Below are 19236 nucleotides of genomic sequence, written 5' to 3'. Positions count from 1 at the left end.
TGGACTTGCATTCTGGATGAAGATGGTTCAAATCCGTGTCCGACCATCCTGATTTAGGTTTCCCGTGATTTCCTTAAATCGTTTCAGGCAAATGCGGGGATGGTTCGTTTCAAAGGGCACTTCCGATTTCCTTCCCCATCCATCCCCAATCCGAGCTTGTGCTCCATCTGTAACGACATCGGTGTCTACGGGACGTTACACACTAATACCCTCCTCCTCCGTTAACAATACGGTGGCTGCCGCGCCCATAGTACACGAAGTACTCAGACTTTACTACGTGGGGAACGCTGAATGGCGCTCTCCACGAGGACATACCAACTACAGCTGATGATACGAATGACGTATTACTGCAGCCTGCTGGGACATCTCCACTCTCTTTCAATACCAGCCTGGAGCAGCGTATTGAGGCTCCCCGGTGGCTACTTTGAGCATAACCTATGCTGGTCAGTTGCCTTGTTACTGGTCAGAATCCACATAGCTACCGTATGCACTTGTGTTGTCCTTTAATGTGTGCTACCATAAGTATTGTACAAGTGTCGGTGTGAGAACTGTTCAAAACACGATACCTAGTAAATTATTCACACTAGAATACAGCAACAAATATCACTGACATTCTAATTTTTCGTTGTTTCAGTTTGTTAACGTCAATCTGCATTGTTCCATTTTTGAAGTGTATCTATCCACAAAATACATAATTTCTAATTGATTGGTTAACAAAAATGGTTCAAATGGCTCTGAGCACTATGGGACTTATCGTCTGAGGTCATCAGTCCCCTATAACATAGAACTACTTAAACAAACTAACCTAAGGACATCGCACACATCCATGCACGAGGCAGGATTCGAACCTGCGACATTATCGGTCCCGCGGTTCCTGACTGTAGCGCCTAGAATCGCTCGGACACTCCGGCCGGCGATTGTTTAACAATACAAGCCCCTAATTACTAACCCATTCTGTGAAAGCAACACATCAATAGCATATACTATTTCCGTAACATATCCAGTGCCAATGTTAGGACATTCATCCCGTATAAATTCGGAGCTGCATTGAGAGCTTCAACTAAGTTAAAAATATCGCCCTCATCACAGTAAAGACGAAACAAATCGGTCACCTAAATGATGTTACACCTTGGACAAACGTACCACGCGTTTGTTTCATTTCCTCGGTTCACCGAAGAAAGAAACCGATAAAGCATTTATAAGCATTTATAAGGAACGTGTCGGCCAAGGCGCAGGTGCTCTTCGTCCATTCCACTGATGCAGAAACAATTCGTGAAGACATGCTATAGTATTTCTTTTTTGTTCGTATTAGAGACTTTGTCTCCATGTAAACTGGCCCAATCCCTGTGATTCTTTTGGTTATCAGTTTCACTGCCCTGGTTCGTCGCCTTGCATTCATTATGAAATGCATGATTTAATAAATGCCTACTAAACAGCTATTTCCGTACGTCGAGTTAGCCAAAATAACGACTACTAAATATGTTGTTGTTGTTGTGGTCTTCAGTCCTAAGACTGGTTTGATGCAGCTCTCCATGCTAATGTATCCTGTGCAAGCTCCTTCATCTCCCAGTGCCTACTGCAACCTACATCCTTCTGAATCTGTTTAGTGTATTAAACTCTTGGTCTCCCTCTACGAGTTTTACCCTCCACGCTGCACTCCAATGCTAAATTTGTGATCCCTTGATGCCTCCGGACATGTCCTACCAACCGATCCCTTCTTCTAGTCAAGTTGTGTCACAAACTTCTCTTCTCCCCAATCCTATTCAATATCTCCTCATTAGTTACGTGATCTACCCACCTAATCTTCAACAATCCTCTGTAGCACCACATTTCGAAAGCTTCTATTCTCTTCTTGTCTAAACTAGTTATTGTCCATGTTTCACTTCCATACATGGCTACACTCCATACAAATACTCTCAGAAACGACTTCCTGACACTTAAATCTATAATCGATGATGACAAATTTCTCTTCTTCAGAAACGCTTTCCTTGCCATTGCCGCTCTACATTTTATATCCTCTCTACTTCGACCATCATCAGTTATTTTGCTTACCAAATAGCAAAACCCCTTTACTACTTTAAGTGTCTCACTTCATAATCTAATTCCCTCAGCATCACCCAAATTAATTCGACTACATTCCATTATCCTCGTTTTGTTTTCGTTGATGTTCATCTTATATCCTCCTTTCCAGCCACTGTCCATTCCATTCAACTGCTCTTCCAAGTCCTTTGCTGTCTCTGACAGAATTGCAATGTCATCGGCGAACCTTAAGGTTTTTATTTCTTCTCCCTGGATTTTAATACCTACTCCCAATTTTTCTTTTGTTTCCTTTACTGCTTACTCAATATACATATTGAATAACATCGGAGAGAGGCTACAACCCTGTCTCACTCCCTTCTCAACCACTGCTTCCCTTTCATGCCCCTTGACTCTTATAACTGCCATCTGGTTTCTGTACAAATTGTAAATACCCTTTCGCTCCCTGTATTTTACCCCTGCCACCTTTAGAATTTGAAAAAGAGTATTCCAGTCAACAACGTCAAAACTTTTCCCTAAGTCTACAAATGCTAGGAACATAGGTTTTCCTTTCCTTAATCTTTCTTCTAAGATAAGTCGTAAGGTCCGTATTGCCTCACGTTTTCCAACATTTCTACGGAATCCAAACTGATCTCCCCCAAGGTCGGCTTCTACCAAGTTTTTCCATTCGTTTGTAAAGAATTCGTGTTAGTACTTTGCAGCTGTGACTTATTGGGATTGTAATTATTATGTTCTTCTTGAAGTATGAGATTATATTCTTCTTGAAGTATGAGAGATTTACAGAGTAATTTTTTGTTAATGATGTTGCCGTAAGTGGTGTACAGTAGCTACAAAGTAGTCTACAAATACTGGTTTCAACTAAAAGGCGAAAAGTACAACAAATCATATTAATTTATCATTTGGCATAATAAATTCTTTTCTAGATTGCTTATGATTAATTAACTTATTATAGTGTGGACTGTGAAAATAGCACTAGTTAATTGATCTCAATCACTCTGTGTGAGCATAATTAATGTAATAATTTTACTCTATGAGGAAATAAATTCGAATACATCGTGTTCAGAGCACTTCACTTGTGAGTGCTATTAACCTTTCTGCATTTAATTTCACGTTTTTCTCTTCACTGACATAGTTTCCCTTGCAATAAAAACATATAAAGTAGATGATACCACCCACCAATGGAACCTCAATTACGAATGCTATACATAAACCCTACAGATAATTTCGAACGTGTAACTGATGAGCAGAAACATTTCGAAACATTTCACTAGTTCCATCACCCTGCGTCCATGCTGCGCAGCACGTTTCGAACCGCCGTTCACCTCGATGGCGGTTGTGGGCTGTCGACCTAGTGTAGCAAAAATTTTATTCACCCGAAGCGCCGACACGTTTCCACTGATCGAAAGCCGAATCGCGATGGTTGTTGCCCACTGCAGTCTTAATTAACGATGCCGTTGGGTCTTCTACGGAGTGTGGGGTCCCGCCCACCCGTCTCTAACAGGATGCCTGAAGGATGATGCCTTCTCGGATAGCTATACAACAATTCATGCAAATCAAATTAGTGTTTTTCATAACAATACAGTAGATTGACAATACTTAGTTTTGATTTACAAGAACGTGTCGCATGCTACAGGGTGCGTCAACAAATGTATACACACTCTGAAGCGTCATGGGAAATTTATTTCCCGTTATACAATGTTAAATTTCTGGAAGTGGAAAGCTTAAAGTCCAGTTGGAAAAATAAATTTACTTTGCAAATGTGATTAATGTTCAAACTGGCGGCCTTCAGCATCAATACATTTCTGAGTTCGAGTGACCACTGATTCCGTACATCGTACCAAAGTGTCCAATGAGTTTTCTGCGCACACCGCCTGAATCAAAAGTCTGTCCAGGTTACGTGGTTTTCGTTCACCACTGATTCCTTACATCGTACCAAAGTGTCCAATGAGTTTTCTGGCACACCGCCTGAATCCAAAGTCTGTCCAGGTTACGTGGTTTTTGTTTGTACACCTTGTCTTTTACCGTGCCCCATAAGAAGAAATCCTGCGGCGTGAAGTCTGGAGAGCGTGCAGGAAACCCGAATGGTCCCCTGCGTCCTCCCTTTCACAAAATTCTAAACTTCGATCTGGATCGTCGTCAGTTAGCTGTTGCACCAGCCTTGGAATGTACATACGAAACTTGCCTTTCTTCAGAATGCGTAGCACACTACTAGAATTTACATTACTCTCACGTGCCGCTTGTCTTGAAGACTGAGGCGAACTCTGAAACATGTTCCAAGACCGCAGTTGTAGAATCATCACTTGTAGCTGCACGATGTCGCGCTGATCGACCTTTACGCACATCACACACTGTTCCAGGAATTTCGAATTTGTCTCGTAGACTTGTAATTGTTAACCTTGAAGGTGCTTCTGTACCATACTCACTTCTCCACTGTCTTCGAACCGCAGCTACATTCTAAAACTTCCAGTACCACTTAATTATCTGCTTCCGCACTTCAAAGCTCAAACACACGTCCGCCATGTTGCAGTTACTTCCTTGCCACTGCTGCCACCTGTTGAAGAAACATAACATTGCTTTCTCACAGATATTTAACCTTATAGAACGGGAAATAAATTGTCTATGACAGTTGAAAGTGTGTATACATTTTTTTTTACGCACAATAAGTGTCTTGAGCTATATACGATGTGGTTTCTGGTCCGGGTCAGCTGGTATCCGTCTTCTACTGCCAGGCCGAGGCTGGCAGGAGCGGCGCTTATATTCTCTTCGGATAGAGGCCGCTCCTGTCGTGGTACGGACGGCCGGAGTGGCCGTGCGGTTCTAGGCGCAGCAGTCTGGAACCGGGCGACCGCTACGGTCGCCGGTTTGAATCCTGCCTCAGGCATGGATGTGTGCGATGTCTTAGGTTAGTTAGGTTTATGTAGTTCTAAGTTCTAGGCGACTGATGACCTTCGAAGTTAAGTCGCATAGTGCTCAGAGCCATTTGAACCATTTGTCGTGGTGTGGTCCTTACTGACTGACGTCATCACACAGCTTTGTCTGGTATTGCGTTCTTCGTCTTCGTACCGGCGCTCTCGTTACACCGGAACACGGAGCTCCATGTTCAACAACGTGCTAAGCTCAAAAACAGTTGTGCGTGCACCAGCAGCGCGCTCTTTCGGCAAAGGTGCCACAGATCACGATAGACTACTTTACAGAAGAGACAAGCCTCCTATCCCCTAGTTCTGTAAAGATTCGTGGACGTCCAACGATTTAACGCCTATTGATATTCTCACCGTCCTTCTACCTCTTTATGTAGATTCTCATGACACTTGCACTTGAAGATTCGATCAGCTACGCCGTTTTCGAGGCACTCGTTCACGGGCTCTGCGTAACAGCACTCTCTACAGATTTCCCCATTTGCAGGCCATACCTTCCCTAGAGTGGCATCTGTCAGTGTCTGCTCCGTTTACGTACTTTTCATACCGCTTCACGTGCCCGAGACGCCACCAGGCATTATATAACGTCGTGGCTGGCAGTGTTAGGCTGGCTGATTGTTTCGGGGGAGGGGACCAAACAGTGAGGTCATCGGTCCCATCCTATTAGGAAAAGATGGGGAAGGAAGACGGCGGTGCTCTTTCTAAGAAACCATCTCATCATTTGTCTGAAGCGACTTGGGGAAATAACGGACGTGGTTTTGAAAGGGCATACTCTCAAACGTGAGTCCAGTGCGATTATCACTGGGCAACCTCGCTCGGTGGCGGGCGGTGGTCATAATGTTTTCCTTATCGATGTACACTACTGGCCATTAAAATTACTACACCACGAAGATGACGCGCTACAGACGCGAAATTTAACTGACAGGAAGAAGATGCTGTGATATGCAAATGATTAGCTTTTCAGAGCATTTACACAAGGCTGGCACCTGTGGCGACACCTACAACGTGCTGACACGAGGAAAGTTTCCAACCGATTTCTCATACACAAACAGCAGCTGACCCGTGTTGCCTGGTGAAACGTTGTTGAGATGCCTCGTGTAAGGAGGAGAAATGCGCACCACCCCGTTTCCGACTTGGATAAAGGTCGGATTGTAGCCTATCGCGATTGCGGTTTATTGTATCGCGACATTCCTGTTCGCGTTGGTCGAAATCCAATGACTGTTAGCAGAATATGGAATCGGTGGGTTCAGGAGAGTAATACGGAACGCTGTGCTGGATCCCAGGGGCCTCATATCACTAGCAGTCGAGATGACAGGTATCTTATCCGCAAGGCTATAACGGGTCGTGCAGCCACGTCTCGAGCCCTGAGTCAACAGATGGGGACGTTTGCAAGACAACAACGATCTGCACGATAATTCGACAACGTTTGCAGCAGCTTTGACTAACAGCTCGGAGACCATGGCTGCGGTTGCTCTTGACGCTGCGTGAGAGACAGGAGCGCCTGTGATGGTGTTCTCAACGACGAACCTGGGTGCACGAATGGCAAAACGTCATTTTCTCGGATGAATCCAGGTTCCGTTTACAGCATTATGATGGTCGCATCTGTGTTTGGCGACATCGCGGAGAACGCACATTGTAAGCGTGTATTGCTCATCGCCTTACCGGCATATCACCCGGCGTGTTGGTATGGGGTGCCATTGGTTACACGTCTCGGTCACCTCTTGTTCCCATTGACGACACTCTGAACTCTGAACAGATGTGTTACGATACGTGGCTCTACCCTTCTTCGATCCCTGCGAAACCCTATATTTCAGCAGGATAATGCACGACCGCGTGTTGCAGGTCATGTACGCGCCATTCTGGATACAGAAAGTGTTCGACTGCTGTCCTGGCCAGCACATTCTCCAGATATTTCACCAATTGAAAACGTCTGGTCAATGGTGGCCGAGCAGCTGGCTCGTCACAATACGCCAGTGACCACACTTGGTGATCTGTGGTATCGTGTTGAAGCTGCATGACCAGTAATACCTGTACACGTAATTTAAGCTCTGTTTCACTCAATGCCCAGGCGTATCAAGGCCGTTGTTACGGCCAGAGGTGGTTGTTCTGGGTACTGATTTGTCAGGATCTATGCACCCAAACTAGGTGAAAGTGTTAAGACATGTCAGTTCTCTTATAATATATTTGTCCAATACCCGTTTATCATCTGTATTTCTTCTTGGTGTAGCAATTTTAATGGCCAGTAATGTATGTTTGCTTACCTAGACATACTAGAAATTAAAAAACTATTACGTCTCATGATTCTCTGAATAAGTTTAATTACTTTTTTCTTTGAAGCGGATTACAAAGGCATCAACAGGTATTAGATACTGATTTGTGTAGCTTCTTATTCCCAACCATATCGGAGAAACTTTCATAGTACGGTATCTGAAACTATCTGGGGAACTGGTTCTCAATCAGAATACAGGAGACAGTCTTGGATTAACGTGTAAGCAACGCAGCAAATATCATTTTTACGTTCCCTTGTACAGAAAACTATGTGAAGTCCTGACAAACTCCACAATTTCCTTTTTACGTACTATACACGCGAACATGTGCTGCATAATAACACAGTCACACACGCTTGCAGTTTTCAAAAAATAAGCAGCAACTTTCAGGCAGACGGGCGAGTAATTGCGTTGAGCGGCTTGCGTCCCTGCGCAAGGGCCAATAAAACGGCCGCGAGGAAATTTGCTGGCTTCAAAGGCGGTAAATTAATCACCCCTCCCTCCGTTGCAGCGTTTTCGTAGCTCTCGCCAGCGGTCGCAACTGCAAATTATTTCCCCTAGAGGCAGTGTCATCAGAGGGACTGCATTTTTTGCCCATCTTTCCTTGCTAGTAAATGATATTCTACATTCTCGCCGTACCACATGTGCCACAGCAAGATTTTTAAAGGTATTTTCTGTTTAACGTGAAGTCGCATGATGCCGTTGAGCAAACTTCTCTTCAATTCCACGCACTGATGTCTTTCCTTTACGACGCACGAATTTCTCGTAATTAAGTTTGCTTTTTAGCCTTAAAACATGAGAATGGTTTATGTTCTAAGACTGCGTTTATGATGAGGTCAACCGAAAGGCCTATTTATTCGTTAGTTTTAAGATTTAATATATCATTTTGTATGTTCAATTTTCCATTTGCATTTTAAAAAAGTGAAAATTGGTTAACAAGATGTTTCAAAGCTCTCAATTTGTGGTTGTTAATTTGGTTTCGCTGCTTATTTACTCAGGGCAATTCCCATTTCGCCTTGTGAGGCTGCCTGGAACCTAATTTAGAACATCCCAAGACAAAAAAAAATTAAAGTGTTCATCGTGGCGGTATACTTTTATTTTATTTCGTCAATAAATGAAGATCAAGTAGTAGACGTGGTAGGCGTATATCGTTACGTAAGTAGACTGAAACTGTTCTTAGCAAAATATTGATTCGATCATTTTCTTGTTATGAAAGTGGTATACAATTGCCAGAGACCGACGTCTGACGTACTTCTTTAATCTACAAGTTACAGGGAAACTTACAGGTTAACGACGTCGCCGAAGTACGATGATTAACATATTTTTAACATCCATAAAATGTTACAAAAATGTATGTACGATGGACCACTTACAACCAAAAGTGGTGCATATATCACTTAGATTCCTCAAAGAATCGCTGTGGCGTTAAGAAAGACTTACTTATCAAACAATATGGGCTGGGGTCGGAAAAGAAGTGTACCACACGACGCAGGAACATACAGAATTTATTCAACGCGGGTTTTGGAATGATGGCACGTAATGACTTGCAAACATTTTGGACGTAATTTCGCAACATTAAAAAGGTATTTCTCGCTGATAACCTGAAGAAAACGATGAAAGGAAAGTAAACATTGTGGCTTCCTACATTTCGACGTTCATGCAGTGTAACTGTGTCATCATGCATGACGTTTAAATTATTTACTTCTTTCCTACTGATCCTATTCCCAACACATTTAGCAAGCACTATCTATACATGGCGTTAAATGTACCTGAAAAGTTATATTACGTCACTGGATGACATGAAGTAGAGGAGATACGTTAAAACGAAACTGCAGGGCAAAGTTCACCACAGATACTTGTGACGTATATGTAAAGGTATTTCTAATATACAGGGTGTGTCCGTAAGGGCGTGCATAAATTTAACAGGACTTTCAGTATGCTCCAGTGAACAGTTTGAGATAAGGAACTTGAGAACGGAGAAGCCGGATTAAGTAGATAATGGAAATAAAATCACGTTACTGCGCCCCTTTTTATTTATATTAGTTACAGTTAACTGTAAATACCATCATTGACGCAATGATCGTACCATTTGTTTTGTATTTTACAGAATGTGCTACAACTGACGGCCGTCAACCGTAATGCAAGCATGTCATCGGTGAACAAGATTCTGATGCTCCCTGACAAATATCCCTGATGTGTATCGAATCACATCACAGGGTGCTACAATTCTGGCCTTCATCCGTCGACAGAAATAAAAATTCGTCGTGACGGATAATGCCTAGGAAATCGTGCCCTGTACAGCCTTTCAGCGGCGAGACCATTGCAACGTATTTGCCCATTAGCGAGGTGCATGTCAGTGAGTTCTGCGAAACTGTACCCATTCTGTTCCATCGTATTGTTTTGTACGTCTCTGAAAAGCACTGAATACTGAATGGGTCTGTCGTAGATTCATAACAAGTTCTGTCATGGAAAAATATAACTACGATATAACATAGCAACCTTCTGGACATGTAAACTAAACAAAACCTACATCATGACTTCCTATTGATCAGGCTAGTCGTCTTTTATGTCCTTGCAGGGAATAATGTAGGTGCAAACGAACGGTAAACTACTTCTACATTTGTACGCATTTTAGTTTTTAATTAGCTGAACAACAGTAATGCTAAACAAAGTGGTAGTCAAGTTTACTTCCATACATGTTTAAGCTGCCTTCCCCGACCACATGTACCCTACATCAAATCATTCAATGGAGCATTCTCGACGACCTGTTAAATATTTGCACTCTCCTCTGGAAATAACCTGTATATGTGACATGTGAGAGGCGTCTAAGGCCACGGGAGCAAGGTCCTCCGAAACACATGGATGCACTCCAACCACACATGCTGTACATACAACTCACTATCTGCAAAGACATACTTCGGGTGTAATAACCAACCATCTCCTTTAAGGTTAAGCCTGAAAGTGGAGATGGATAGCTATGAGAAAGAGAAAGAGAGGGACAGAGACAGGGGGAGGGAGAAATAGACACAGGAAGAGGGAGGTGAACTTAAATCGGGATGAGATAGGCAGAGGGAAAAGGACCAGACAAATAATTAAAGGAGGGGGCGTGAGGTGGGCAGTAGATGGTGGCAGGAATAGATGGACAGATGGGAGGGATGGAGATTAACAGTGAAAGTAAATATGAGGAGAAAGATGGAGACAGAGGAAGAAGAAGAGAAAGTAGACAGAGGTAGGTGGGAGAGATGGACAAAGAGAGGTTGAAGGAGGAGATGGACAGAGAGGGGTGAGAGGAGGAGATAGTGTGGGTGAGGAGGAGGTAGAGGTTGAGGAGATACTGACTTAGGGTGGGAACTTACTGAGAGTTGGGGGACATGGGAGGAAAAAGAAGATGGATAGAGAGACCGGGAAGAATAGATGGATAAGAAGGGGGAGGAGGAGATGGACGGCGTATGGTGCTAGAAGGAAGTGGCCAAGACCAGGGAGAACGAGGAGGAGGAGGTGGACAGAGAAGGGCGAGTAGATGAAGTCAGGGGCAGGAGGAGATAGAGGGGATGGACTTAGAAGAAGATACAAGGGGAGGAGGATTTGTTCTTAGGGGGAGGCAGCAGATGGAGCAGTTGAACAGAGAGAGGGGATAGAGGAAGTGGTTACAGAGGTGGGAGGGGAGGAGGAATAGACAAGGGGGGGGGGGGGGTTGGACGAGATGGAGTAAGAGAAGATTGGAATAAATTCGAGGAGCTTTTAGTAAATAATAGCCGGCCGCTGTGGCCGAGTGGTTCTAGGTGCTTCAGTCCGGAACCGCGCTGCTGCTAGGGTCGCAAGTTCGAATCCTGCCTTGGGCATGTATGTGTGTGGTGTCCTTAGGTTAGTAAGATTTAGTAGTTTCGAAGTCTTTGGGAATGATGACCTCAGATGTTAAGTCCCATAGTGCTTAGAGCCATTTGAACCAAGTAAACAACACAAAAACTTTTTTTCGTCTAATTTCGATTGAAATAATACGGAATTTGTTGTCGGCATCATGAAATATTCTCGCCTCAACTTCTGCAGTTTAGTGAGATTCCGATAGTTGGTAACGCTATACGTGGACCTCAGAATGGCGTTTGTGATGGAGATGCGTTCCAAGCAGAGAAATGTGAGTGGGTTTCTTTTGACGGAAACCACAGCACCGCAGATATTCATAGGCACTCACTGGATGTCTACCGAGACCTGAGTCAGATGAGTCGTAGGGCGAGGCGTCCGTCATCATTGCGAAAGGGTAGCACAGAACTGTGCGTCCGCCTGCGTTCCAGCTGGCCACGCAATGCTGTGACTCTTGCATTGTTGCAACGTGCGATCATTCTCATTCGAGGGGACCGACAGAACGTAATAAACCACCTCGCTGCACAACTGGACGTCTCGGTTTGTTGTTCCGACACACCGGTCCACCATTTGGGGTACTCAGAGGTGTGTGCCCTGTGGGTGCCTTGCTGCCTAGTAGAAAAAAAAAGAACTACGCAAATTAATCTGTGCAGAATCGTTTGATCGTTATGACGCTGCTTGTGATAATTTTTGTCGAACATCGTCACAGTTGATGAAAGATGTGTTCATCACCTCGAACCGGAAACAAAACGGCAATCCATGGAGTGGTTCCACATCACCCCTCCTTCGAAGAAAAAGTTCCGAGCCGCAGCATTAGCCGGTAAAATCATGGTGACGCTCTTCTGGGACTCTGACGGGATTATCGTGCTGGATGTCCTCCCTGATGGAGCAACGACAGCACTGAAATGTATTGTTCTAGCATCAGGAAACTAACGATAAGGATTCAGCGTGTTCATCGCTAGAAATATACAAACGAAATCCTCTTTCTCCGTGATGACACTATGCCTTACGCAAGTCTGCGTACCCGACACTGCTCAAAAAAGATCGTTGAACTATTCCTCCTCACCGACCTGACAGTCCGAGACTTCCATCCGTTTAGCACAATGGGGTGCGCACTCCGTGGGAAACAGTACATGTATGATGGGGAGATTACTGATGCAGCAAGACTCCGGCGTCGACCAGTAGAGTGGTAAAATGAGGGAATACAGGTCCTCTCAGTAAGTTGGCGCAAGGTCGTCGCAACGAATGCAGATAAAATTGAAAAATAAAGTGTTACAGCCAAGAGAGTGTGCAGTAGTATGGTATATTAAAATCTTAACTACAACCAAAATAATTACAGAAAAAAGTGTTGCATTTCTTATTGAAGGCCCCTTTTTCTTCATATCAAATTAGCAGTTGCACCTTACGTACTCAATTATTTGTTGAATGTAGTCCAGTCTCCGTCTTCCTCTACAGATTTTACCCTTTAGAGCTCCCGCTGGTCGGGTGGAACCTACCGCTGATCATTTACATCTACATGACTACTCTGCAATTCACATTTAAGTGCTTGGCAGAGGGTTCATCGAACCACAATCATACTATCTCTCTACCATTCCACTCCCGAACAGCGCGGGGGCAAAACGAACAGCTAAACCTTCCTGTTCGAGCTCTGATTTCTCTTATTTTATTTCGATGATCATTCCTACCTATGTAGGTTGGGCTCAACAAAATAGTTTCGCATTCGGAAGAGAAAGTTGGAGACTGAAATTTCGTAAATAGATCTGGCCGCGACGGAAAACGTTTTTGTTTTAATGACTTCCGTCCCAACTCGCGTAATACATCTGCCAGACTCTCTCACGTATTACGTGGTAATACAAAACGAGCTGCCCTTTTTTGCACCCTTTCGACGTCCTTTCAGTCTGCCCCTTCTTCTTGTCAATGTTTTCCATAAGTTTCTTTCCTCGCTCATTCTACAGAGAAACTCTTAATTTCCTACTTTATCGGTTCACCAAAGTTTAACATTCTTCTGTAGCACTATATCTCAAATGCTTCGAGTCTCTTTTTTTTCGGTTTCCCCGCAATCTTCGGCCGCCATTGCTGATGACTTTCATTCAGAGTTCAAACGATGGCGGGGTTCGAACACGGGACTGAGGACATTTAAATTACTAATGAAAGACGGATGGATTACACATCTGGCTACTGTTGCGCCCAATTTCCATTGTTATATGGGTTTATGGCGGATGGGTCTTATATCCAGCTAATTTTACATACTCTGATTATACAGCAAAAGGCTGAAACGCATCATTGATATCAAATAATTTCGCGGCGCAGACTGTTTTCAATCTGAAACAAGAGAAATACTCTGATCGACGAACGAAAGATCACCACAGACGAGGAGGAAAAGACAGGAACGCAGCTATGTAAGTCACTTACGAATGAAATAAATACAAAACCGCAAGGAAGTGAAGGTAAAGTGGCTGCAGAAGAAAAGTGAAGGAATCGAAAACTAAATTATCATTGGATGAACTCAGTGATTAGAAAACTTAAAGAACCTTCGGTGAAATTCAGAGTAAAGGAATCGAAATAGAGAGTGCACTGGGATTTAAAATTATAAAATTACAATTAAATGAATACAGTGAAATGAATACCCTTAGCTGCATACAGGCGTTGATATACGTCAATGGGGACAGTTGAAGATGTGTGCCCCGACAGGGACTCGAAACCGGGATCTCTTGCTTACACGGGAGACGCTCTATCCATCTGAGCCACAGAGGACACAAAGAGTAGTGAGACTGCAGGACTTATCTCTGCCATGCCTCCCGTGAGACCCACATTCCCAACTTATTGTCCCACACTACATCCGTAGTGCCCCTAACCATTATACTCATTACTCGCGGGTTTACCGATTCCCGTAAGAGTTCGGGTAATGTGTGCGCCGCACAGAAGATGGTCAAATGGTGAGCCTTCACTATATGTATGAAAATTATGAAATTAATTAATAGGTAAGGTAAATGTTCCTAACTTTATAAATTAACTTAAGTATCGCTTCAGTACATGACGCAATATTTTAGTCCATCCGTTCAGAGGGACGCCACGAAACACGAGCGTAGAAGTCGATGCGCAGGCACCAGTATCTGTCGCTTCAAAGCAAAGAACGAAAAACAGAACACAAACTTTTAAGCAATTTAGCTTTCTTTTGAGGGGGGGGGGGGGGGCATCAGTCTTCTGGCTGGTTTGATGCGGCCCGCCACGATTTCCTCTCCCTACGAGTAACACTTACAACTTACGTCCTCAATTATTTGTTGTGTAGTCCAGTCTCTGTCCTCCTCTTTAGGTTGTACCCCCTCGGCTCTCTCTTGTACCACGGAAGTTATACCTCATGTCTTTACAAATATCCTATTATCCAACCACCTCTTCTTGTCAGTATTTTCCATGCATCCCTTTCCTCGAAGATTGTGCAGAGAATCCCCTCATTTCTTACCATACGAGTCCACCAAATTTCCAACATTCTTCTCTGGCACGATATCTCTAATGCTTAGATTCTCTTCTGTTCCGGTATTCCGACGAACCATATTTCACTACCATCCAATACTGTGTTCCATACGTACATTCACAGAAATTTCTTAGTCAAATTAAGCCTATAATTGATAATGGTACTCTTTGCGAGGAATGTACATTTTGCCAGTGCTAGTCTGCTTTGTTATGTCCTCCTTCTTCCTTCTGTCACGGATTATTTTGGTATCTAGGCCTCCCTTAACTTCATATTCTACGTGATCATCAATTATGATGTTAACTTTGTCGATGTTTTCATTTGTGCTACAGCTCATTACTTTTGGTGTTCTATCATCTACTCTGTCTCTGTTTTGTTTCCATTAGACTGTTCATTCCACAACCAGTATGGATAACAGTCTTATCATTGATATCTTTTCACGATGAATTTTATTCTACTTTTTGTTTTATTTCCGTCTTTGCTTCTTCATTGTATAAACTGAACAGCCCGGGCGAGGAACTACATCCCTGTCCTACACTATTTTAATCCGAGCTCTTCGTTCTTGCTCTTCCACTCTTATTGTTCCCTCTTGGTTTTTGCACATGTTATATATTACCCTCTCTTCTTACAGCTTACGCCTGTTTTTTCTTTCAGAATTTGGAACACCTTGCCTTCTTTGAGATTGTCGAACGCAGTTTCCAGATCGAAAAATCCTATGAAAGTGTCTTAATTTTCCTTGATTTCATTATCAACATCGTCAGAACTGTCTGTCTGGTGCCTCTACCTTTCCGTAAGCAAACTGATCGTCATTTAACGGTTCCTAAATTTTCTTTTCCGTTCTACTGTATATTGTTCATCTTAGAAACATGAATTAATGAACCGTTAAGCTGATTTTTCAATAATCTACGCACTTTTGCTTCTCGCAGTATTTTTAACTCTATGGATGACGCTTTTCCGAAAGTAGGATGGTATATCGCCGGACTAATAATAGTACATTGTGAACATCAATGTGGACAGTCGTTTTGTTGCCATTTCCCCTATGATTTTAGAATTGGTAATGGAATGGTATCCATTCCGTCTGCCTTATTTTATTTTAAGTCCTCTAAAGTTTTTTTTAAATTACGATTCTATTACTGGCTCCCCTATGTATTGTTTAATGTCTCGTGGTCGCTCTTCTGTCACGTCCTCACCCTCTTAGAGGTATTTATGTACTCTTTCCACCTATCCGCTCTCTCCTCAGCAATTAAAAGTGGAATTACCATTGAACTGTTAATGTTACCGCCCCGTCCTTTCAGTTTTACCGAAGATTGTTTCCACTTACCTACATGCCATCATTAGCTTATCGATATTTCACCCTTTTCATGGAGACGTTTCGACTTAACTTTCCATCAATTCCTATTTATTTTGCTCCTAAGTAACCTGTATGTCTCTATTCCTGAATTTATTTGAAAAATTTTTGCACTTCCTTGTTTCGTCGATCAGATGAAGTAGCTCATCTGTTACCCATGGTTTCTCCAGAGTTGTTTTCCTTCTGTGATTGCCCTCTTTAGAAATACATATTCCTCTTTAACTACACTGTCTACTGAGCTATTCATTATCGCTGTTTCTATAGCCTCAGAGAACTTCAATCGAAGCATTTCATTTCTTAGTACTACTTTGTACTTTGATTCTTCCCAGATTCTTAAATTTCATCTTCTTCATTATCATTGACAATTTGTGATCTGAGTGTATATCTGCACGTGAACACGCCTTAAAATCTGGTATCTAATTTCTTTATCTCTCCCTGAACCTGCTGTAATCTAATTGAAGTGTTCCCACATCTCCTGGAATTTTTCAAGTACACCTCCTTCTCTTGTGATTCTTGGAGAGAGTATTCGCTATTATTTGCTGAAATATATTCCAAAACTCAATTAGTCATTCTCTTCGCCTACTCCTACTACCAAGCTCATACTCTGCTGTAATACTTCCCTCTACACCTTCACCTGCAACCGCATTCTGATCCCTTATAATTATTTGGTTTTCATCACCCTTTACGTTGTTAATTACTCGTTCAATATCCTCATACACTCTCTGTATCTGCTCATCTTCGGCTTGCGTTTTCAGGTTGTAAACCCGAAATATAATTGTCGGTGTTAGTTTGCTGTCGATTCTGATGGGAACAACACTGTCACTGAACTCATTCTCAGCCTTACCTTTCTATTAATAACGAATACTACTCCCGTCATACAATATCTGCTGCTCTCAATATTATCCTACACTCGTCTGACCAGAAATCCTTCCCTTCCTTCGGGTTCAATGAACCCTAGTATATCTAAACTGAGCATCTCCATATTTAGGTTTCCTAGCTTCCCTACCACGTTAAAATTTCTGTCATTCCCTGTTCCGACTCATAGAGTGTTATCTACATCTACATCTACATCCGTGCTCCGCAAGCCACCTGACGGTGTGTGGCGGAGGGTACCCTGAGTACCTCTATCGGTTCTCCCTTCTATTCCAGTCTCGTATTGTACGTGGAAGGAAGGATTGTCGGTATGCTTCTGTGTGGTCTCTTCACAAGATATACGTAGAAGGGAGCAATATACTGCTTGGCTCTTCGGTGAAGGTATGTTCTCGAAACTTTAACAAAAGCCCGTACCGAGCTACTGAGCGTCTCTCCTGCAGAGTCTTCCACTGGAGTTTATCTATCATCTCCGTAACACTTTCGCGATTACTAAATGATCCTGTAACGAAGCGCGCTGCTCTCCGTTGGATCTTCTCTATCTCTTCTATCAACCCTATCTGTTGCGGATCCCACACTGCTGAGCAGTATTCAAGCAGTGGGCGAACAAGCGTACTGTAACCTTCTTCCTTTGTTGTCGGATTGCATTTCCTTAGGATTCTTCCAATGAATCTTAGTCTGGCATCTGCTTTACCGACGATCAACTTTATATGATCATTCCATTTTAAATCACTCCTAATGCGGATTCCCAGATAATTTATGGAAGAGGTAAATGGGAGACAATTCGGAAATCTTTTGCCAATGGGAAGATCATCATGACAATTTTTCAATTACAGGCCACAAGTCCTCTGGTTGCACGTAGTGACATTCGTGGAGTGGTTTACATTATATTCCGCACCCTCATCCTCTTGATCACTGCTGTTTCTCAGCCTTTAGGAGCAGTTTGGCACTCCAGGAGTAAGGGAGTACTCTGAAACTCTATCCGCTCCTCATCCTTCTTTGACATAGCTGTTGGCTAATGTAGGAAGCCTTTACCGGCATTACCGTAGATTTTTATGCAAAATTTAAGCTGTGGGCGGTTTAAACCGAGGACGTTTTAGTTAAGCTACCAACCAAAGATGCTACACGCAGACCACAAAGACAAGGTAAAATGAACTGGCCCTCATACTTAGGAGCTGTATAGAAAGATCTATAACACAGAATATGTAGAGGAGCCAAGGGGAAGAAAGACAAAAATGGTTCAAATGTCTCTGAGCACTATGGGAGTTACCTTCTTAGGTCATCAGTCCCCTAGAACTTAGAACTACTTAAACCTAACTAATATAAGGACATCACACACATCCATGCCCGAGGCAGGATTCGAACCTGCGACCGTAGCGGTCGCGGGGTTCCATACTGTAGCTCCTAGAACCGCCCGCCCACCACGGCCGCCTAAAAAATCAAAACGGCCAACTATGAACGAAGTCATGGGATTAAACAGGATGTAAGACAGGTCTAGTCTTTCGCTGTTTACTGTTCAAGCTAGACATCTAAGAGGCAAAAACGGAAGTGAAAGAAAGTTTAACGGGTGGGACTGAAACTGAGAATGAACGGTCATCAAAATTAGGGACATTCAAGTGAAGGAATTCCGCAGCCTTGGAAGCAAAATAACACATCGCTTACGAAGTAAGGAGGACGTGAAGTGCAGACTAGCAAAAGCACGATGGGGGTTCCTGAACAAAAGAAGTTTGCATCAGTCGTTGCGGATTGGAAATGGCTACTAGTTGAGGGAGCGCAAACGTATTTTTATCAATAAAAGATTAGAATAAGAAGTAAGGAAATGATATAAACATTAAAAGAAACCGAAGGAAACCGTGAGATTAATAACTTCAACAGGAAATTAGAAGTGCACTCCAACTGCAATGCAGGAAGTGAACTAAGGCACGTAACATTCCACTTTAAGCACTGGCGAATTTCGCATTCCGAAAATTCAATGTACAAGCGTATGAATACTCCTATTGGAGCACACAAAAGGTGAATGTGCTCCTGCACAAAAAACTCTGCCTGAAAAGAAGGGTACCAGCTGTCTCTTTCAACCTTACTCAGCACCTTGAAAAATTTTACCGAAAATTTTGTCATGTGGACAGATTCGAGCTTTTTTTAACGTGTACCTCACGTCACATTTACGCAAGCTCCCCTAACTGTAACTTGTTCACAGCCAGTCGTCCGTCGCTGTAAGTCGCTCATATCCATCCATTCCCACTTGCCCATTCTTAGTCACTCATTGAGTCCAAGTCATTGTCATTACGTCTTCGTGTCTCTAAATCTCTCTGTCCACTGTCTAACACCAACAGTTCTCTTCTTTCTGTCTTACTAATACTGTTTCCAACCACTGCCACTGTCTCCTTCTAGCGCTCTCTTACTTCTATCGTGTATTCACTCATTCCAACTACAGTTGTCTCTTCTTTGTGTCGCTGTTTCTTTCTTCGTCGT

This window comes from Schistocerca gregaria, chromosome 4 (genome assembly GCF_023897955.1).
Source record: "Schistocerca gregaria isolate iqSchGreg1 chromosome 4, iqSchGreg1.2, whole genome shotgun sequence".
NCBI lineage: Eukaryota > Metazoa > Arthropoda > Insecta > Orthoptera > Acrididae > Schistocerca > Schistocerca gregaria.
This window is presented reverse-complemented; position numbering follows the sequence as displayed.